The 23,550-nt window shown below is 34.6% G+C and overlaps 1 long non-coding RNA gene across 1 annotated transcript in view; it reads left to right on the plus strand.

The window, feature by feature from the left end:
- Positions 1-969: 969 nt before the first annotated feature.
- LOC129460399 (uncharacterized) overlaps positions 970-23,550 on the plus strand; it is a 40,812-nt gene continuing 18,231 nt past the window's right edge. The window contains exons 1-2 of the long non-coding RNA XR_008650216.1: positions 970-1,407; positions 1,499-1,731. This is a non-coding gene — a long non-coding RNA (uncharacterized lncRNA). The remainder of the gene's footprint in view (positions 1,408-1,498; positions 1,732-23,550) is intronic.

Raw genomic sequence — 23,550 nt, forward strand, 5'->3', positions numbered from 1 at the left:
ACTTAAAAATAGTGCTGCCTCCAATGAATAATTGGTTAATAGCAGGGAAAATCAAAATGGACACTTTCGTCTCCCTAGGAAATTTCAAATCCTACAACATTAAAGTAAAACTAAATGAAAGGAATCTAAACAATGAAAGTACAAGAGAACATATTTTTAAAAATGAAACAGTATTTCCTTCACAAGCTACATTTCAACACTTTTCTTGAAAAGTAAAAATCAATTTTTAGATAGTTCACTAGTGAGGTAAAATTCAGTTGAGACTATTTTTAAGTAAAATTAAACACTCAATAATAGGGTTTAAACACTTTGAAGAAGTTCCTTTAAAAAATGTTGTAGAGGTATAATTAATGCCTAAAAAAGAAACATTAGAAGTAAAATGATTGTGATCATTCTCTTTCCCCAGGTAAGATAATCTCCAATAATCATTTTATCCTTAACTAATAGTAACAACTTCTGAAGTTTAAACAATAACTCTTATTTAACCTGCAGTTTAAGAAATACATTTGAACTACCTAAAAATATCATAAATTCAATTTTTTCTAAAGTTCTCTAAATTGTGCATCTAATTATCTCATTCTCACAATGGCAGTTTTGGTAATTTTTACAATTAAGGGATAAAAATTTTCAAGAACTTTTTGAAAGTTACATAGGAGACTTGGAATAAATATAAAAACAGAACAGAGCTGGTGATTCAGTAGCTATATTGTGGGATACCCTTCCAGCCAACACCTTTCTGGGAAGCATCCTCAGACCCAGACTGATGAAGGAGTGGGCAGCCTTCTGTGCAACTTGTGACTTTCCAGCTAGCACAGTTGATGAGAAGAGAAGTGAGCATATATTTCAAGATAAGATAATCTTATTTTCTGTCTTGGAAATTTATATTTTGAGATTCAGGGACACAACTTGCTGGCATTGGTTCTTGGAGTTATAAGGTATTGTTCAACTGCTGTTAGAACTAGTGTCATAGAAACCTAGATTCACCATGAGTCATCAAGGGACTCAAAGACAGATGTATCTGGAGAAAAAGAGAATTTTAAAGCTGAACATGCAGCCTCCAGCCCCAGAGAAAGAGTGAGAGAGAACAGGAGATTAGAACCTTATTAGAAGCCAGATGTATTTCCAGCAACTGGGTTCCTTGAAATTTCTCTGGTTCATAAGTGCTTCACAGACATAATGGGCTAGTAAATTAGGTCCTTATTTTGGAACAAATTGAGAGATATATTTGGAAGCATGACAGAGATCAAGCTGTCAGCTTTAATTGGGGATAAAAGCTAAGTTGGAGAAGGGCAAACTGCTAATAATTCACCCCAGATTTGTCAGATTTACCTACCCAGTCACAAGCCCAGTAAAAATCACAGTATAGAGGCAAAGATAATGCATCTCTGCAGTCAGGCCAATTTCAAAGTGAGAGAAGAAAGAAATAGGTGATCTATACATATGCAGTGTGTTCTTCCAAATCACCAATAATAAGTGCTGCCTCTCTTTTTAACACTAGGTCTCCTCCAAGATATTCTTATGTAATTACTCTACTTGTCATCTGGACATCAGGACTTTGGAAAACTTCCCAAGTGTTTCTATTGTGCAGCCTGTCATGAGAATATCCTCTCTAGGGAAGACTTACTAGAGAAAGAAGTAGCTATCATCAATCTTTCAAGCCTTTTGCACTCTTACCTACTGGATTTGAACATCTTATGTAAGGTCATCTTGGGTTATGATTGTCCCTCTCAGGTAAGCATGTTAGCATTTTTGTCAGGACTAGTTTGCTTCCATACCCAAGGGGCTCCAATCAAAATACCAATGACTTCTCCCTGGATTATCTGTGATCCTCTAATTCATAAGGAATATCCCACAAAAAGCTCCACAGCCCATCAAAAAAAAAAAAAAACCAAACTATCTCTAAGGTTTTCTCAGTCCAAATTATATACCCTTTACTATTTCCCAGCTAAAATTATGTCAACCTATATTTCATTATATCTCATCAAATTTTCTGCAATAAGATTAAATAACTTTATGATATACCAATGACAAAATAACAGCTAAAATATACTCCATATTTGATATGAATCCCCTTCCATTATGAATTTCACAGAAAGATTTAAAAATGTTCAAAGAAATTTTACATTTAAGATATAAATATTTTATTTAAGTAAAAGAATTTGAAGCCTAAAGAATTTAAAGTTCTTCTCAATTTCTTATTCCATTTAATCTCTGCAAGAAGTCTTGATAATTGAAGCTATAGTATGTTTCACCTGCTATAAAAGCTATGAATGCCATAGCACTAATAAAGTTGAATTTAGCCAAAGTCTCTCATGTATCTCATTAAAAATAAAATCAAAGATTTCTGGCAGGGTACAGAGGCTCATGCCTGTAATCCCAGCACTTTGGGAGGCTGAGGCAGGTGGATCACCTGAGATTAGGAGTTCAAGACTAGCCTGGCCAACATGGGGAAATCTTGTCTCTACTAAAAATAAAAAAATTAGCTGGGCATGGGGGCGTGCGCCTGTAATCCCAGCTAGTCAGAAGACTGAGGCAGGAAAATCACTTGAACCCGGGAGGCAGAGGTTGCAGTGAGCTGAGATTATGCCACTGCACTCCAGCCTAGGTGACAGAGTGAGACTCCACCTCATAAAAAAAAAAAAATCATGTCATAAAAAATCAAATAATTAATAAAATATATCATAGTTTTATAGCCCTGGACCATTTCTGACAAATTTAGATAACCAGCCAAACCCCAAAACCTAGACATTTCTTCATAAAAATTTTTACAATAACATACTTAGTGTTGTCATTAACCAGTAGTTCTCATTCCTAAATATGTACTATGATTGTCTTATCTACTCTTAAAAAATACTACTATCTTACCCAATAACAGTTAAATCAGCATCTTTGAATGAGGAATTTGTAAAGATGTAATTTTTCAATCTCCCGAGGGTTTTTTTTATTATTTTTTAGTAGCCTTAAAAAAGGCAGTTCTAAGTTTACAGGAAGTTGAGTGGAAAGTACGGGGAGTTCCCATATTGCACCAGTGTGGTACCTTTGCTACACTGATGACACAATTTTGATGAATAATTATTAACTAAAGTCTATAGGTGACACTTACATTCACTCTGTGTTGTACATTCTATGGGGCTTAACAAATATATGACATATATCCACCATTACCTACGATACAAAATAGTTACACTGGCCTTAAATTCTCCTATGCTCCAACAATTCATTCTTTTTTCCCTCCACTGGAACCCCTGGCTGGCAACTACTGACGTTTTCTTTTGTTCTGTCTTCACAATTTTGCCTTTTCCAGATGAATTACCTGGTTGAAATCATTCTGTATGTAGCCTTTTCAGGTTGGCTTCCTTCACTTAGCAGTATATATCTCAGGTGTCTTCATGTCTTTTCATCGCTTGAAAGCTCATTTCTTCTTATTACTGAATAATATTCCAGTGTCTGGATGAACCACAGTTTATCCATTCACCTATTTAGGGACATCTTGCCCAGGGTATTTTAATGTCCAGCCAGAGTTAACCTTTGCCATAGACCACAGCAGAAACTCAATAGTATCTGAAGGAAGAGGAAATGGGGAAAATCTTTATTTTAGCCATAGTGAGCTGTCAGGCAGTCAGTTGCAGTGCACAATTAAACACTTGTGTGAAACACAATTGAGTGAAAGTTCTCATTAAGGGGTTAATATTTTTCAATAAGCACCTATCATGTTAAGGGGAAGCCACCTACTCAAACTGTCTTTTCATGCTGCCATTTGAGCTACTGCCGCCTTCTTGCAAAGTCTAGAAATTTACACTGGTAGCAGCTCCAGTCACCATATGCTGTTTTACTCCCTCCCTATCTCACCGCTAAATTTAATTTAATCCCTCTTAATTCCATTTATTTTTTGAGCTCTGTGCTTTCACACTTCCTTGTGAGCAAGCATTTTAGTCCTATGCTTTAATTCAGTCATTTAATAAGGGTAAGCTTAGAAATGTTTGAAATCTGTGGCACAGGAAAGAATTCCCCTAGTCCTCTCATTTATTTGAACTGGAGAATCACCTTCAGCATATTTCTAAGGTAAACTTGTTCTGTTTTTTTTTTTTTCTGTAACTTGTGACCCCAGAAGCCGAAGATGTACCAGCTTTTGTCATATGCTCCTCAATACATTGTCTTGCTCAGCTTTTGAAAGTCCCAGATCTTGTGAATCATTTGCTTTTGTAGTTTTTGTTTTCAAACAGCTTTACTGAAAATAATTCACGTGCCATACAACTTATTCATTTAAAGTATACCATCTAATATTTTTCAATCTACTCACTGCTGTGCGGCCATCGGCACAATTAAATTTTAGAATATTTCAACCTCCTAAAAAAAATAAAAACCCTGTTCCCATTAGCAGTCAATCCCTATTCTACACCAACCCTAAGCAACTTACTAATATATTTCATTATTCTGGCCATTTAGTACAAATATGTTCTTTTGTGACTAGATTCTTTAACTTAGCATAATGTTTTCAAGAGCAATTGTGCCATAGCATGAATTAATACTTCATTTCTTTTTATTGCCAAATAATATTCCCTTGTATGGATATGCCAGATTGTATTGACACACATTCATCAGTTGATAGACATTTGGGTTATTTCCACTCTTGGGCCACTATGAATAGTATTGTTATGAATAATCATAAACAAGGTTTTGTATGGATATATATTTTCATTTCATTTGGATATATACATTGGAATGGAATTGTGGGTCATATGATAACAGTATTTTAACTTTTGAGAAACTGCCAGAGTGTTTTTCATAGTGACTGCACCATCTTACATTCCCACCAGCAGCATATAAGCGTTCCAATTTCTCCACATCTTTGCTAAAGTTGCCGTTGTCATCTTGTTTTATTATAGCCATCCAGTAAGTGTAAATAGCATCTTATTGTGGTTTTGATTTGATTTTCACTAATGATGTGGAACAACTTTTCATATGCTTATTGGTCACATGTATATCTTCTCAGAGAAAATACCTATTCAAATCCTATGACTATTTTAAAATTGAGTTACTGTCTTCTTTATTGAATGGTAAAATTCATTTAAATATCTGGATACAAGTTATTTATCAGACATATGTTCTCTCATTCTGTGTTTTTTTTTCCTTGAGGATATAATTTGAAGCACAAAAGTTTTAAAATAGTATGGTTTATTTTGTTTTTTTTCCTGCTTATGTTTTCAGTGTAGTGTCTAAGAAAGTCTCCTAACCAATGATCATTAGGATTTACTCCTAAATTTTTTTTCCAGGAATTTATAGTTTAATCTCTTATATTTAAGTCTATGATCCATTCTGAGTTTTTATGTTTTTGTTTGTTTGTTTCTTTGTTTTTATTTGTTTTTTTTGTTTTGCATATGATTTGAGGTAAGGTTCCAACTTTATTCCTTTGAATGTGGTCATTCAGTTTCCCCGGCAGTGTTTGTTGAAATGACTATTTTTTCACTATTTAATTTTCTTGGTACATTTGTCAAAAATAAATTGACCATATGTTTGTAATTATGCCAGTACCACACTGTCTTGATTACTGTAGCTTTGCAGTAAGGGTTGAAATCAGGAAGTATGAGCCAAGATCGTTTGACTATTCTGGGTCTCTTGCATTTCCTCATGAATTTTAACTTCAATTTGTCAATTTCTTCTAAAAAGCCAGCAAGAATTTTGACAGGGATTGCATTGAATATTTCCACCAATTTAGGAAGTATTGGCCATCCTAACATTATTAGTCTTTCAATCCATGAACATGAGACAACTTTCTATTTATTTAAGGTTTTTATTTAATATCTTTAAGCAATGTTGTGTATTTTCTAGGGTACAAATCTTATACACCTTTTTGTTAAACTTATACTTAAATATTTTGTTCTTTTTTGTCATTATGGTTGGAAATGTTTTCTTAATTTCAAACGCATAATTTTCATTGCTAACTTATAGAAATAATTGATTTTTAGAAATTGATCTTTTATTTTTCAGTCTTCACAGGTTTTTATTGTAATCCTTATGATTTTCTGTATGCAAAATAACATGATCTGCAAATGGAGATAGTTTTACTTCCTTCTTTCCAATTTAGATGTCTTTTATTCCCTCTTCTTGCCTAGTTGCCTGGGCTGGAAACTCCAAAACAATGTTAAATCAAGGTGATGAAGTTGAACATCTGTGTCTGGTTCTTGATCTTAGGGTGAAAATATTCATTCTTTCACTATTAAGTATGAGGTTAACTGTGGATTTTTTGTAGATGGTTTTTACTAGGTAAAAATGAGTGTTTTATCATGAAATGTAGTTGTAGTACATCAAATGTTTTCGAAATGACTGTATAATATTTTGTCTTTTATCAAAATGGCATATTACATTAATTAATTTTGGATGTTAAATCAACCTGTGTTCCTAGGATAAATCCCACTTGTTCATGTTGTATAATCCTTTTAATATGTTATTGGATTTGGTTTGCTAGTATTTTGATGAGTAATTTTGCAAATATATTCATCAGCAATATTAGGTTGTAGTTTTTTTCTAGTTTTAGTATCAGGGTAATATTGCCCTCATAGGATGAGTTGGAAACTGTTTCTAACTCTTCTCTTTATTAAAAGAATTAGTGAAGTATTTATAGTAGTTTTTCTTTGAATGTTTGATAGATTCCACCAGGGAAAACATATGGTACTTGGCTTTTCTTTCAGGAAGTTTTAAAATGATCAATTCAATCTTTTGCTTATTATAGACCTATCTGGAATTTCTATTTATTCTAGAGTAAGAGTCAGTACTTTGTGTCTTCCAAGAAATTAATTCATTTCATGCAACTCATCTTGTTGGTTTACAGTTGTTTGTAATAATATTCCCTTATAATCTTTTTATTTCAATACAATGATCGTAACATTCCTTTTTCATTCTTGATTTTAGTAATTTCAGACTTCTCTTTGTTTTTTATTCTTTTGGTTAGTCCAGCTAAAATTTTGTCAGTTTTTTTGTTATTTTTAAAAGCATCAAATAGCTACTCCTGCTTTCCTTTCATTTATGTTGTGTGGTATATCTTCTTCCATCCTATTACTTTCAAACTATGTGTCTTCCAGACAAAGTGTTATTGGATCACAGCCTTTAAAATCCAATTTAAAACTTCTTGTTTTTTGGTGAGATTGTATAACCCACATGCATTTAATATTATTGATATGTTTAGAATTATATCTGCCATTTTGCCTTTTGTTTTCTATGTGTCACATGTCTTTTTTCTTTTTCTATTGATTTTTTTATACTAAGCAGCTTATGTTTAATGTAGCAGTTTAATTTTTAGTAAATTTTAAATTATATTTTGTAATATTTATTAGTGGTTCTTCTAGGACTTACAATGTATATCTTAACTTAATGAAAGTCTAATTTAGATTTATACTGATTTAATACCCATAAAATATAGAAACTTTATTCCTATATAGTTACATTTCCTCCCTATATTTTATGCTATTACTGTCATACATACTACTTCTATAAAGCTTACAAACTGAACAATACATTGTTATAATCATTATTTTATATTATCTTAATTTCTTAAAGAACTAAAGAAATAGAAGCAAATATATATGTATAGAGCTCGTTATATTAACATTCTTATTTATCCTTTCTGTTTCTTTTTATTCCATCTAGTGGTGTGAGATAACACTTGGTATCATTTCCCTACTCCAATATAACTTCGTTTTCACCCAGTTCCTTTGAACGGTGATTGTCAAATACATGACATTTGACATGCCAAATTGTTGTATTATGCAATTGCTTTTTGAATCAGTCAAAAGAAGAAAAGACAAGAGCATGCAATTATGCTATATTTTTCAATTAGCTACATAATTACCTTTATGGGCATTCTTTGTTTTTCTTGTAGCTTTGAATTACTGTCTATTGTCATTTGCTTTCAATCTGAAGAAGTTCCTTTACTATTTATTTTAAGGCAGTTTACTGGCAACAAATTCTCTCAATTTTTGTTTCCCTGAGAATGTCTTATCTTACCCTCATTTTTGAAAGATAGTCTTGCTAGATATAAATTTATTTTTCACTGTTTTTACTTTTAGCTTTTTGAATATGTCATCCCACTACCTTCTGGGCCCTTCTTTCTGATAAGCTGCCAGCTTGATGTAATGATTCCTTTTACTCTTGCACCTTTCAAGATTTCCTCTGTCTTTCAGCATTTTGACTGTGATATGTCTAGGTGTTCTTCTCTTTGTACTTATTGTGCTTGGAGTTTGCTGAGGTTCTTGGCTGTGTACGTGAATATATTTCATCAAATTTAATAAGTCTTCAACTTTTATTTCCTTGCTTATTTATTTTGTCCCTTGCTTTCTTCTTCATTGCTAGTCCCATGAAATGTATGTTGGTGTGTTTAATGGTGTCCTATATTTCTCTGAGACTCTGTTAATTTTTATTTATTCTTTATTCTCTCTGTTTCAGGTTGACTGATTTCTATTGATCTGTCTTCAAGTTCACTATTCTTTTCTTCTGCTAGCTCATTTCTACTCTTCTAATGAATTTTTCAGTTTAGTTATTTTACTTTTAAACTATAGAATTTTAATTTGGTTATTTTTTAATAATATCTATCTCCCTATTAGTATTCTATACTTGATAAAATATTGTCATCATACCTTCTTTTAGTTATTTAAGCTTGATTTCTTTCTGTTCTTTGAAAGTATTTGTAATTGCTGCTTTGAAGTTTTAGTCTACTAAGTCCACTATCAGGGACACTTTAAAGACATATTCTATAGCCAATTTTTTCCTTATTTATAAGTCACACTTTCCTATTTCTTTGTATGTCCCATTATATTGTTGAAAACTGAACATTTCAGATAATCTATTTTACCAACCCTGGATACTGATAATTCCTGGAGTTGTATTGCTTATCTGGTCTTTTAAAAATTTGCTTAGTTGCTTGACTGAAATAGTTCTATGCCATATGTTTCCCTTATAGGGGAAAGATTCTGATGTCATTGCTCACATATTCCCCCTTGTTTTTTCCTTAAGCCTGGCCACCCTAGTCAGTATAACCACTAATTTGTCAAATGTTATATGTAAATCTCCATAGCCAGTTAGATTTTTACTCTTTACCATTAATGTGTGTTTGTGGTTTGGAAATTGCTAGCACAGTTCAGGGATTTTACACGTCTCTGCATATTCAACCAGGAACAATAGCTTAGAGGGTCTCTCTCTGGCCACTCCTGAGAGTGTGCAGTCTTGGGCAAGCACATGTTTTTTGAGAATGCCAGGAATGACTATGATATTATTTAGAATACGGATTAGGAGTCACCTCTGGGTCAGAGTAGCTTATTATTCTGTCAAAGTTCAGTCAGAGGTTGTGTTTACGCCCATTTGCCAGTGAAGCTTCAGACATGTTGATTTGTGTGAGTCTTGGGAGATGTTTTTAAATATACGCCCACATGTAGATTTTGTGTTTCTGTCTGGGTAAGCCTATTTACACAGGCACAGGCCTCCTCTAGAATTGTCCACATCATAGAAGGGCTTTTATTTGCTGTCTTTTTCTCTGATTGTCTCTGGTAAGCTTCTGGCTACTCTGCCATTTTCTTTGTATCAGACCTACCAGTGTCTAAGCTTTGGGACTTAAAATGATGTCATTGTGGTTTTTTCATTATCACAACTCCAAAAGATGGATTATTCCTTTCCTTCTGTTTTTTACTAATAATACCTACTCCTCCTTTGTGAGTGAAATGACCCATTAAGGCTCGGATATGTAAAGCTACATTCAGAAATTTCTAACTAACAATTCCAGATACAATTTGAGAGGGTGAGTTGAAGTTGACTTTGAGGAAGCCTATTTAGCCCTTTATACCTGGCGTGAACTATTTTGTTATTTTTTAAACATTTTCAACTTTAATTTTAGATATGGCGTAGCCATGCAGAGTGGCTCACACCTGTAATCCTACTACTTTGGGCGGCTGAGGCAAGAGTATCACTTTGGGCCCAGGAGTTAGAGACCAGCCTGGACAACGAAGTAAGACCCTCATCTCTACAAAAAATTAAAAAATTAGCCAGGCACAGTGGTGTGTGCATGTAGTCCCAGCTACTCAGGAGGCTGAGGTGGGAGGATCACTTGAGCCCAGGAGTTTGAGATTGCAGTGAGCTATGATTATGCCACAGTGTTCCAGCCTGTGTGACAGAGTGAAAACCTGTCTCAAAAACAAAAAGGAAAAAAAAAAAAGATACATAGGGTACAAGGGGTAAAGGTGCACGTTTGTTACATGGGTATTTTGTGTAATGCTGAGGTTTGGGGTATGGATCCTATAACCAAGGTAGTGAACATAGTACCCAATAGGTAGGCTTTTAAGCAATGCCTATCTCCTTCCCTCCCCTTTCTAGTAGTCTACAGTATCTATTGTTGCCATGTTTATGTCCCTGTGTGTTCAACGTTTATCTCCCACTTAAAAGTGAGAACATGCAGCATTTGGTTTCCTGTTCCTGCATTAATTCACTGAGAATAATAACCTCTACCTGCGTCCATCTTGCTGCAAAGAACATTACTTCATTTTTTCTGGCTGCATAGTATTCCATGACCTATATGTACTACACTTTCTTTTTTTTTCTAAAAAGATATGTTTTATTTTTATTATTAGTTTTTTAAATGAATGAAGGTGTAATATTTTTCTCTAAATTGCTTAGCATGATAAACAAAATTCTGTTTTGCAACATACATAGTACATCATTTTATATTTCCATATTAGTTTAATGAATATCACTTTTTTCTTTTTGATTAAACAACAGAAATTTATTTTCTCACATCCCTGGAGGCTAGAAGTTCAAGATCAAGGTTCAGCTGATTTGGTTTCTGGCAAGGGCTCTTTCTCTAGCTTGTACATGGCCATCTTCTTGCTGAATCCCTTCTTTCTGTGTCCTCACATGAGCCTTTTCTTGGTTCATTTGAACAGAGAGAGGAAGTGAGTTCTTGGGTATCTCTTCTCGCAAGGTCATTAATCCTTAGGGAACAAACTCCCATCCTTATGACCTCATTTACCCCTAATTGTTTTTCCTAAGGCCTCCCTCTCCAAATTTAGTAACACTGGAGGTTAGGATCTCAACCTATGATCTTGAGGAAGACACAAATATTCAGTCTATAATAGTGGACATCAACCTCATAATGTTATCTAAGACTGAATATCCATTAACAAGTGTAATGTTAACATTTCTTTTTTCTTTTTTTATGTTTGGGGTATGAATAATCTTGTCACTCAAGTACAGAGCTTAGTATCTGTACAGTTCATTTTTCAACACTTGCCCCATTTCCTCTCTCCACTCTAGTATTTTCCAGTGTCTATAGTTGCCATCTTCATGTCCATGAGTACATAATGTTTAGCTCACACTTATAAGTGAGAACATGCAGTGTTTGATGTATGAACCTGCAGTATTTGGTTTTCTGTTCCTGCATTAACTCACTAATAGTGGCCTCCAGCTGTACTCATATTGCTACAAAAGATGTGACTTCATTCTTTTTTATGGCTGCATAGCATTCCATGGTGTATATGTACCACATTTTCTTTATCGAATCCACCACTGGTGGGCACCTAGCTTGATTCCATATCGTTGCTATTATAAATAGTGCTATGATGAATATGTAAATGCAGAAACAATGAACAGACCAATGTTGAGTTCTGAAATTGAATCAGCAATAAAAACCTACCAGTTAAAAAAAGTCTCAAACTGGATGGATTCACAGCTGAATTCTACCTATGTACAAAGAAGAGCTGGTACAATTTCCACTAAAATTATTTCAAACAATCGAAGAGGAGGGACTCCTCCTCTTCTTCATTCTATGAAGCCACATCACCCTGATACCAAAACATGGCAAAGACACAATGAAAAAAGAAAACTACAGGCCAATATCCCCGATGAACATAGATGCAAACATCCTCAAGAAAATACTAGCAAATCTAATTCAACAGCATATCAAAAAGTTAATTCACCATGTTCAAGTAGGCTTCATTACTGGGATGCAAAGTTGGTTCGACATACACAAATCAATAAATGTGATTCACCACATAAACAGAATTAAAACCAAAAACCACATGATCATTACAATTGACACAGAAAAAACTTGATAAAATTCAATAACCCTTCATGATAAAAACAAGAAACTAAATCAGAGGAACATATTTCAAACTATAGGAGCCATCTATGACAAACTCACAACTATGTCATACTGAATGGGCAAAAACTAGAAGCACTTACTTTGAGAGATAGAAGAAGACAAGAATTCCCACTCTCACCACTTTTATTCAACATAATACTGAAAGGGCGGACAGAGTTATCAGGCGAGCAAAAGAGATAAAAAGATTCTAAATAGGAAAATGGGTTAAAGTATCTCTCCTCACAGATGATATGATTCTGTGCCTTGAAAATCTGAAAGACACCACCAAAAGTCTTCAAGAACTGATAAGCAAAGTTTCAGGTTACAGAAGAAATGTACAAAATTAGTAGCATTTTTACACTAATAATGCTCAAGCTGAGAGCCAAATCAAGAATGCAGTCCCATTTAAAATAGCCACAAAGAAAATAAAATACCAAGGAATACAGCTCACAAAGAAGATGAAAGATCTCAACAATGAGAACAACAAAACACTGCTGAAAGAAATCAGGTACAACACAAATAAATGGAAAATCATTTCATGCTTATGGATTAGAAGAATCAATATTGTTAAAATGACCATACTGCCAAAAGCAATTTACAAATTTAACACTATTTCTCTCAAACCATCAAAGTCATTTTTTACAGAATTAGAAAAAAAAATATTCTAAAATTCATATGGAACCAAAAAAGAACCTGAATAGCCAAAGCAATTCTAAGCAAAACGAACAAAGCCAGAGGCATCAGACTACCAACTTCTCACTGTACTAAAAGGCTACAGCGACGAAAACAGCATTTTACTAGTACAACAGACACACAGACCAATGGAACAGAATCAAAAATTCAGAAATAAAGTCGCACACCTGCAACCATCTGATCTTCAACATGGCCGACAAATACAAGCAGTGGGGAAAGGACTCCTTAGTCATTAAGTGGTGCTGGGATAACTAGCTAACCATATGAAGAATAATGAAACTGGACCCCTACCTTTCACCATATACAAATTAAATATTTAAATGTAAGACCTCAAAATATAAAAATCCAAGAAGAAAACCTAGGAAATACTCTTCTCAACGTCAACCTTGGCAAGGAATTTTTGGCTAAGTCCCCCAAAACAATTGCAACAGAAACAAAAATTTACAAGTGGGACCTAATTAAACTAAAGCGGTTTTGCACAGCAAAAGAACTTATCAAAAGTAAATAGACAACCTTACAGAATGGCAGTAAATATTTGCAATCTGTGCAATATTAGACAGAGGTCTAATATTAAGAATCTAAAAGACACTTAAACAGACCACCAAACAAAAACCAAATAACCCCGTTAAAAAGTTGGCAAAGGACACGAACAGACACTTGTCAAAAGGAGATATATAAGTGGCCAGCAAACATGAAAAATGCTTATCATCACTAATCATCAAAAAAATGCAAATCAAAACCACAATGAGATACCATCTCACACCAGTCACAATGGCTATTAATCTAAAATTGAATTATAATCTAAAATGGCTCTCTGGTGCCATCTGGAAGTAAATTCTCTTTGTGAATAAAAGCATAAGCCTTAGTGTGTAAATTTGGCTGAGAAAGACAATTTAAGCAGGTGAAAAATAATTAATCATCTTAATGTCTAAAAACCTTTTCAAGAAATCCTGAGGTAGGCAGAATTCTAAGATGCCCTCCTCCTCAGATTTCTAGGCCCTGGTTTACACACCTTCTCCCAGTTATTCAAACACTAATATATGTGTTGCTGTAAAAAGATTTTGCAGATGTAATTAAAATCTTTATTCAATTGGCTTAAATTAGGAAAATTATCCTAGGTGGGTCTGACCTAATCAGGTAAATAATTAAAATAAGATGAAGTGCTAGAATTTCCTTTTTAAAGAATGAATAGGCCAGGCACAGTGGCTCATGCTTGTAATCCCAGCACTTTGGGAGGCCGAGGCAGGCGGATCACCTGAGGTCAGGAGGTCAGGACCAGCCTGGCCAACATGGTGAAACCCATCTCTACTAAAATACAAAAAAAAATTAGCCAGGCATAATGGCAGGTGCCTGTAATCCCAGCTACTCAGGAGGCTGAGACAGGAGAATCGCCTGAACCCGAGAGATGGTGTTGCTGTGAGCTGAGATTGCGCCACTGCACTCCAGCCTGGGAGCTGAACGAGACTTCATCTCAAAAAAAAAAAAAATGAATAATATTTTATTGTATGCTCATGGCACATTTTCTGTATCCATTTATCTATCAATAGACACTTAGATTTTTTATCTTGGCAATAGTAAATAATAGTTCAATGAAGAAGAGAGTACTAATATCTCTTTAAGATCTTGACTTCAATATAACCAGAAATGAGATGGCTGGAGCATATGGTAATTCCTTTATACAATATTTTGAGAAGCCACCATAGTGTTTTTAATAGTAGCTGTACCATTTTTATATTCCCATGAATAGCATACAAGTGTTCCAATTTCTCCACATCCTCACCAACACTTGCTATCTTTTGATTTTGACTAATAGTCATTTCAACAGTTGTAAAGTAATATTTCATTGTGGTTTGAATTGTACTGGTAATTAGTGATGTCAAACTTTTTTTCATTTATCTGTTGGTAATTTGTATGTCTTTGGAGAATTGTCTATTGAAGCCTTTCGTTTATTTTTTAGTTTAGTTGTGTGGGCTTTTTGTTTGTTTTGTTCTTGCTGTAAAGTTATAGGAGTTATATTAATCCCTTATCAGATATATGGTTTTCCAATATTGTACCCATTGCATAGGCTGTCTTTTTACTCTACTGAGTATTTCCTTTACTGTTAGAAGCTTTTTAGTTTGATATATTCCCACTTGTCTAATTTTATTTTATTGCTTGTGCTTTGGGGTTCATATCTAAATCATTGCCAATAACAATGCCATAAAATTTTTCCCAAAGTTTTCTTCCAGGAGATTTATAGTTTCAGGTTTTACATGTAAGTCTTTAATCAACTTTGAATTAATTTTGGGGTATGGTTTAAGAAAAAGGTTCAATTTCATTCTTTCCATTGTGGGTATCCACTTTTCCCAATAGCATGCAACATGAATGAACTTGGAGATCATTACGCTAAGTGAAATAAGTCAGTCACAGAAGGACAAATACGGCAAGGTTCCACACATATGAAGTATCTAAAATAGTCGTACTCTCAGAAACAGAGAGTACAGTGTTTTTTCCAGGAGTTAGGGAAAGGGAAAATGAGGAATTGCTGTTTCACAGGTATATAGTTTAATATATGCAAGATGAATCATTTCTAGAGATATACTGTTCAACATTTTGCTTATAATTAATGATACTGTATTGTGCACTTAAAAATTTGTTGTGTAGGTAGATCTCATGCTAAATATTCTTACTACAATTAAATAAATAAATACACAAGTAAATACAATAAAATAAGATGAAGTGTGGTACAGCCATTATGAACAGTATATACGTTTTTAAAAACAATAATAATAATAATAAAATTACCATATGACCCAGCAGTCTTGTCTTCTAGGTAAATATCCAAAGAAGATGAAATCACTACCTTGTAAAGCTACCTGCATTCTCATGTTCATTGCATTATTCACAATAGCCTGGATATAGAAACAATCTAATTGCCCACTGACAGATGAATAAAGAAAAATGGTGTGAATGTGTGTGTGTGTGTGTCTGAGTGGGTCTGTGTGTAACAGGATATTATACAGCCTTAAAAAGAAAGAGATGATGCCATTTGTCACAACATGAATGTACTTGGAGGACATTATACTAAGTGAAGTAAGCCAGACAGAGAAAGAAAAATATCACATAATCTCACTTATATGTGGCATATATACATGAGCTCAAATACATGGAGATACAGAGGTAGATAGAAAACAAAACAGTTTTTAACACGGGCTGGGCATGGGGAAATAAATAGAGAGATGCAGAATAAAAGATACAAAATAGCAGGTATGTAGAATGAACAAATCTACCGATGTAATGTATAAAATGAGGACTAAAGTTAATAAAAATATTTCATTGGAGATTTTTGTTAAATAAATAGATTTTAACTTCTCTCGTCATTTAAAAACAGTAGTTATATGAGATGATAGATATGTTAATCCACTTCACTATAAAAACCATCTTACTTTCTCTACATATTCCATAACATAATGTTATAAATCTCAAATATACACAATAACATTTATTTTAAAAAATAAGGTGAAGTATAAGAGACGTGCTCTCCTGTTGGCCTAGAAGAAAATGGAACTTGTCATGAGTTCTACAGCTACAAAAAAATGATTCTGCCAACAAATTAAATGAATTTCAAGAGGTCTTCAAGTTGAAGATAAGAATGCAGCTCCAGATAACACTTTGATTCCTAACAGTTTTATTTCAGCTGTGTGAGAACTGAGCAGAAAACCCAGCCAATCTGTGCCATGACTACTGACCCATGGAAACTGTAAGATAGCAAATTTGTATTTTTTTTTTTTTGCTACTAAGCTTGTGGAAATATGTTACACAGCAATATAAAACTGATCCACTCTCTTCTCTATAATTGAATCCTTGTTTCTGTGGTGCCAGATTGCTAAGGGCAGTATTGCAGTATTGTGCGCCTGCATTTGTTAAGGCTGCTGCTGTAGTTCTACACATGTAAAAAGATCCCCTTGCTTGCATAAAAGTCACTCACCTAAATACAAACTGCCACAAGCCTGTAAACAAAGACTTCATAAAGCAGGGTAAACTGGCACGCTCATAAGCCTATTTTCCCAGCCCTTATAAAAGTCAAAATTCAAAACAAACTCCCCAGGCTTCATAGTAAAAAAAAAAAAAAATCAACTGCAAAACCAGAAATACAAACTTTAAGAAACATATAAGACTGCTGAAAAATCAAAGTCAAAAGCTACAACAGGTCCCACTTGCTAACCTAAGGCTTAAAAGAGCCATCAAAGCCCAGCCTGAAGATTTCCAGATTTGGGGACATGAAGAAATTCCCAGGCCTAATAATACAATCAGATAACAGATTTATAAAATTCCTAAAGATCAGAATGTCCTTTTTAACCATGATCACTTTCATTTATAAGTGTGTGGCATGTGTGTTTGTCTGTGTCCCTGTATATGTGTGTGTGTGTGTGTAAGTATGTTTTAGCAAACTCTTTAGGAGGAGAATAACCACAATATATGAAATCAGGCAATAACTTCTAATCATGAGGCCAGATACCTTATTTACCATTTTAGTAGAAAATCCATTAGATTTTAAATTGACCTCTACAGAAACTCACTGTTAGGCTAAATAACATAATTAATATTTCCTCCAATGCCAAACATAGTCCTTTTGGCATGTCAGACATTTTATTTATGTTATTTTAATTTTTTATTTCTATAGGCTTTTGGGGAACAGGTGGTATTTGGTTACATGAGCAGGTTCTTCAGTGGTGATTTGTGAGATTTTGGTGTTCCCATACCTGAAAGTATACACTGAACCCAATTTGTAGTCTTTTGTCCCTCACCTCCCTCCCACCCTTTCCCCAGAGTTCCCAAAGCACATTGTATAATTCTTATGTTTTTGCATCTTCATAGCTTAGTTCCCAGTTATGAGTGAGAACAGAGCATGTTTGGTTTTCCATTCCTGAGTTACTTCACTTCAAATAATAGTCTCCAGTTCCATCCAGGTTGCTGCAAATGCCATTAATTCATTCCTTTTTATGGCTGAGTAGTATTCTATTGGGTATACGTACATGTGTGTGTGTATCCCAAAATTTTTTCATCCACTCATTGATTGATAGGCATTTGGGCTGGTTCCATATTTTTGCAATTACAAATTGTGTTGCTATAAACATACATGTGCAAATATCTTTTTCATATAATGACTTCTTTTCCTCTGGGTAGATACCCAGTGGTGGGATTGCTGGATCAAATGGTAGTTGTACTTTTAGTTCTTTAAGGAACCTCCACACGGTTTTCCATAGTGGTTGTGAAGTGTCTGGGGTAAATACCCAAGATTCATTGTCTCATGACCATGGAAAACTAGGATGCAGACACACAAAGAGTGAGGCTCAGAGCAGAAGTTTAATAGGCAAAAGAAAGAGGAGAGCTCTCTCTGCTGCAGAGAGAGAAGTACTGGAGAAATGGGTTGCCAATTCCGTGGTGAAATGCAGAAGGTTTTTTATAAATGCTTGAGGAGGTGGTGTCTGATTTACATAGGGCACAAAAGATTGGTCAGACCAGGCATGCCATTTGTATAGTGTGCAAAAAGCTGGCCATCCCCACCCTAATTTTTTATTATGCAGATGGCTTCTCTGCCTGACAAGCACAATGTTGCCTGTTCCTTTACTGTACACATGGTGACAAAGAAAAGGGAAGAAGGAGCCTCCATATCGAACATGCCTGGCCATCAGGTAGCTCTTTTCTGTTAGCATGGCTGCTGGCATTCACCTGAGCAAGCTTCCAGCTTGCTTATCTATGTTTGCAGCTCGAATTTTTAGACTGCTCTTTGATAGAAAATAAATGATTCTGGCGCTACTTTTTTTGTTAAAAGGGAACTTCCACTGAGGACTTTTTAACTCTCACTCTCTGCCTAAATAATTTATATCTCCTGTTTCAGTTGTACTATTTACATTCCCACCAGCAGTGCAGAAGTGTTCCCTTTTCACCACAACCACGCAAACATCTATTATTTTTTGTTTTTGAATTTGTGGCCATTCTTGCAGGAGTAAGGTGGTATCACATTGTGTTTTTGATTTGCATTCCCCGATCATTAGTGATGTTGAGCATTTTTTGTATGTTCATTTGTCATTTGTATATCTTGTTTTGAGAATTGTCTATTCATGCCCTTAGCCCACTTTTTGATGAGATTGATTTTCTTGCTAATTTGTTTGAGTTCATTGTAGATTCTGGATATTAATCCTTTGTCAAATGTGTAGATTGTGAAGATTTTCTCCCATTCTGTGGGTTGTCTATTTACTCTGCTGGCTGTTCCTTTTGCTGTGCAGAGCTCTTTAGTTTAATTAAGTTCCACCTATATATCTTTGTTTTTGTTGCATTTGCTTTTAGGCTCTTGGTCATTAAGTCTTTGCCTAAGCCAATATGTAGAAGGATTTTTTGGATGTTATCCTCTAGAATTTTTATAGTTTCAGGCCTTAGATGTATGTTCTTGATCCATCTTGAGTTGATTTTGTATAAGGTGACAGATGAGGGTCCAGTTTTATTCTCTTACATGTGGCTTACCAATTATCCCCAGCACCATTTGTTGAATAGGGTGTCCTTTCCCCACTTTATGTTTTTGTTTGCTTTGTCAAAGATCAGTTGCCTTTAAGTATTTGGCTTTATTTCCTAGTTCTCTATTCTGTTCTATTGGTCTAGGTATCTATATTTATACCAGTACCATGCTGTTTTGGTGAGTATAGTATAGTATAGTATAGTTACAGTATAGTTCATAGTTGGGTAATGTGATGCCTCCAGATTTGTTCTTTTTGCTTAGTCTTGCTTTGACTATGTGGGTTCTTTTTGGTTCCAAAAATAATTTAGGATTGTTGTTTCTAGTTCTGTGAAAAATGACTGTGGTATTTTGATGGGAATTGCACTGAATTTGTAGATTGTTTTTGGGGTATGGTCATTTTCACAATATTGATTCTATGCATCCATGAGCATAGGATGTGTTTCCATTTGTTTATGTCACCTACGATTTCTTTCAGCAGTGTTTTGTAGTTTTCCTTGTAGAGGTCTTTCACCTCCTTGGTTAGGTATATTCCCAAGTTTTGTTTTGTTTTGTTTTTGCAGCTATTGAAAAAACAGTTGAGTTATTGATTTGATTCTCAGGTTGGTTGCTGTTGGTGTCTAACAGAGCTACTGATTTGTGTATGTTAATTTTGTATCCTGAAACTTTGCTGAATTCATTTATGAATTCTAGGAGCTTTTTGGAGAAGTCTTTAGGGTTTTCTATGTATACAATCCTATCATCAGCAAACAGCAACAGTTTGACTTCCTCTTAATCGATTTGGATGGCCTTTTTTTTTTTCTCTTGTCTAATTGCAATGGATAGAACTTCTAGTACTATGTTGATTAGAAGTGGTGAGAGTAGGCATCCTTGCCTTGTTTCAGTTGTCAGAGGGAATGCTTTCAACTTTTCCCTGTTCAGTATTATTTTGGCTGTGGGTTTGTCATAGACAGCTTTCATTACCTTAAGCTATATCCCTTCTATGCCAGTTTTGCTGGGGGTTCTAACCATTAATGGACGCTAGATTTTGTCAAATGCTTTTTCTATACCTATTGAGATGATCATGTGATTTTTGTTTTTAATTCTGTTTATGTGGCATATCATTTATTGACTTGCATATGTTAAACCATCCTTGCATCCTGATATGAAACCCACTTCATCATGTTGGATTATCTTTTTGATATGTGTTAATATCTATGGCTAAGAGACCTGAAGATGGTTCACATCAAATTACTCTGTGCACAACCCCCCTAGTACCAGCCCAGAGCCTGGTAGCCCTGCCGTGTGGCTAGATCCAGAAGAGAAATAGGAATCACTAGAGTTCAGCTCTTAGGAAGCCACATCTCTCGGAAAAGGGGGAACATACTACATCAAGGTAGCACCCTGTGGGACAAAAGAATCTGAACAGCAGCCTTGAGCCCCAGATCTTCCCCTCTGACATAGCCTACCCAAATGCGAAGAAACTAGAAAAACAATTCTGGTAATATGACAAAACAAAGTTCTTTAACAACCCCCCAAATCACACTAGCTCACCAGCAATGGATCCAGACCAAGAAGTAATCCCTGAATTGCCAGTGAAAGAATTCAGATGGTCGATTATCAAGCTAATCAAGGAGGCACCAGAGAAAGGTGAAGCCCAACTTAAGGAAATAAAAAAAAAATGGTACAAGATATGAGGGGAGAAATCTCAAGTGAAATAGGTAGCATAAACAAAAAGCTATCACAACTTCAGGAAATAAAGGACACATTTAGAGAAATGCAAAATGTACTGGAAAGTCTCAGCAATAAAATTGAACAAGCCAAAAAAGAAATTCAGAGCTCAAAGGCAAGGTTTTCAAAATAACCCACATCAGCAAAGACAAAGAAAAAAGAATAAATAAAAATGAACAAAGCCTCCAAGAAGTTCGGGAGTATGTTAAATGACTGAACCTAAAAATAATTGATGTTCCTGAGAAAGAAGAGAAATCTAAAAGCTTGGAAAACATATTTGGGGGAATAATTGAGGAAAACTTCCCCAGCCTTTCTAGAGATCTAGATATCCAAATACAAGAAGGTCAAAGAACACCTGGGAAATTCATTGTAAAAAGATAATCACCCAGGCACGTAGTCATCAGGTTATCTAAAGTCAAGATGAAGGAAAGAAACTTAAGAGCCATGAGGCAAAAACACCAGGTAATGTATGAAGGAAAACCTGTAAGATTAACAGCAGGTATCTCAGCAGAAATGCCACAAACTAGAAGAGATATGAACCATACCTTCAGCTTCCTTAAACAAAACAATTATCAGCCAGGAATTTAGTAGTCAGTGAAACTAAGCTTCATAAATGAAGAAAGATGTAGTCTTTTTTAGACAAACAAACTCTAAGAGAATTTGACACTATGAAGCAAGCACTACAAGAACTGCTAAGAGCAGCTCTAAATCTCGAAACAAATCCTGGAAACACATTACAACAGAACCTCTTTAAAGCATGAATCTCACAGACCTCTACAACCAAAATACAATAAACAAATTTTTTTTAAAAACCCAAGGTATTCAAGCAACAAGCAGCACAATGAGTGGGACGGGACCTCATATCTAAATACTAACATTGAATGTAAATGGCCTAAATGCTCCATTTCAAAATACTGAATTGAAGAATGGATAAGAATTCACCAACCAACTATCTGCTGCCTTCAAAAGACTCACCTAGTACATACGGACTCACATAAACTTAAGGTAAAAGGATAGAAAAAGACATTCCATGCAAATGGACACCAAAAGCAAGCAGGAATAGTTATTCTTATAGCAGACAAAACAACCTATAATGAAACAGCAGCTTAAAAAGACAAAGAGGAACATTATATAATGATAAAAGGCCTTGTCCAACAGGAAAATATCACAATCCTCAATATATATGCACCTATCACTGGCACTTCCAAATTTATAAAACAATTACTACTAGACATAAGAAATGAGATAGACAGCAACACAATAATAGTGGGGGACTTCAATACTCCACTGACAGCACTAGACAGATCATCAAGACAGAAAGTCAACAAGAAACAATGGACTTAAAGTATGCCCTAGAACAAATAGACTTAACAGATATTTACAGAAAATTCTACCCAACAATCACAGAATATACATTCTATGCATCAGCACATGGAACATTCTCTAAGATAGACCATATGATAGGCCACAAAACAAGTCTCAATAAATTTAAGAAAATTGAAATTATATCAAGTACCCTCTCAGACCTCAGTGGAAGAAAATTGGAAATCAACTACAAAAGGAAACTTCAAAACCATGCAAATACATGGAAATTAAATAGCCTGCTCCTGAATGATCATTGATTCAACAATGAAATCAAGATAAAAATTTTAAAATTCTTTGTACTGAACAATAATAGTGACACAACCTATCAAAACCGCTGGGACACAGCAAAGGTGGTGTTAAGAGGAAAGTTCATAACCTTAAATGCCTACATCAAAAAGTCTGAAAGATCGCAAATAGACCATCTAAAGTCACACCACAAGGAACTAGAGAAACAAGAACAAACCAAACGCAAGCCCAGCAGAAGAAATGAAGTAACCAAGATCAGAGCAGAACTAAATAAAATTGAAACAAACAAAAAAAGAAGATAAATAAAACAAAAAGGTAGTGACCATTAGCAAGATCATTAGCAAGATTAACCAAGAAAAGAAGAAGATCCAAATAAGCTCAATTAGAAATGAAATGGAAGATATTACAACTGACACCACAGAAATACAAATGATAATTAAAGGCTACTACTATGTACACCTTTATGCACATAAACTAGAAAACCAAGAGGAGATAGATAAATTCCTAGAAATATACAATCCTCCTAGCTTGAATTAGGAACAGACCAATAACAAACAGAGATTTAGTCTGAAAATGATTAAGAAAAATGTTAAAATCTATATAGTTTTTGATGAACATCAATATAAGTTGTTAAATTTGTTAAAATGTTTATTACATTTCTTAAGTAAATATGCAAATATAATAGAAAAAAATCCTGATCATGACTGCATCAGTCAGGGTTCCATAGATGTATGGTAAGTAATCAGTTTTCTCACTGAAGGAGTCAACTAAGCAAGTCCAATAGCCACTGACCAGGCTATCCAACAGAAGCTGAAACTCATGGGGGTGGACTGAAGCTGATGTCCATAGACAGAATTTCTTCTTATTGACTAAAACATTCTAAGGCAGTAATTAAGTACATGATCACACAGAACCTCACCCTCTA

The sequence above is a fragment of the Symphalangus syndactylus genome, chromosome 13 (assembly GCF_028878055.3).
Source record: "Symphalangus syndactylus isolate Jambi chromosome 13, NHGRI_mSymSyn1-v2.1_pri, whole genome shotgun sequence".
Classification (NCBI taxonomy): Eukaryota; Metazoa; Chordata; class Mammalia; order Primates; family Hylobatidae; genus Symphalangus; species Symphalangus syndactylus.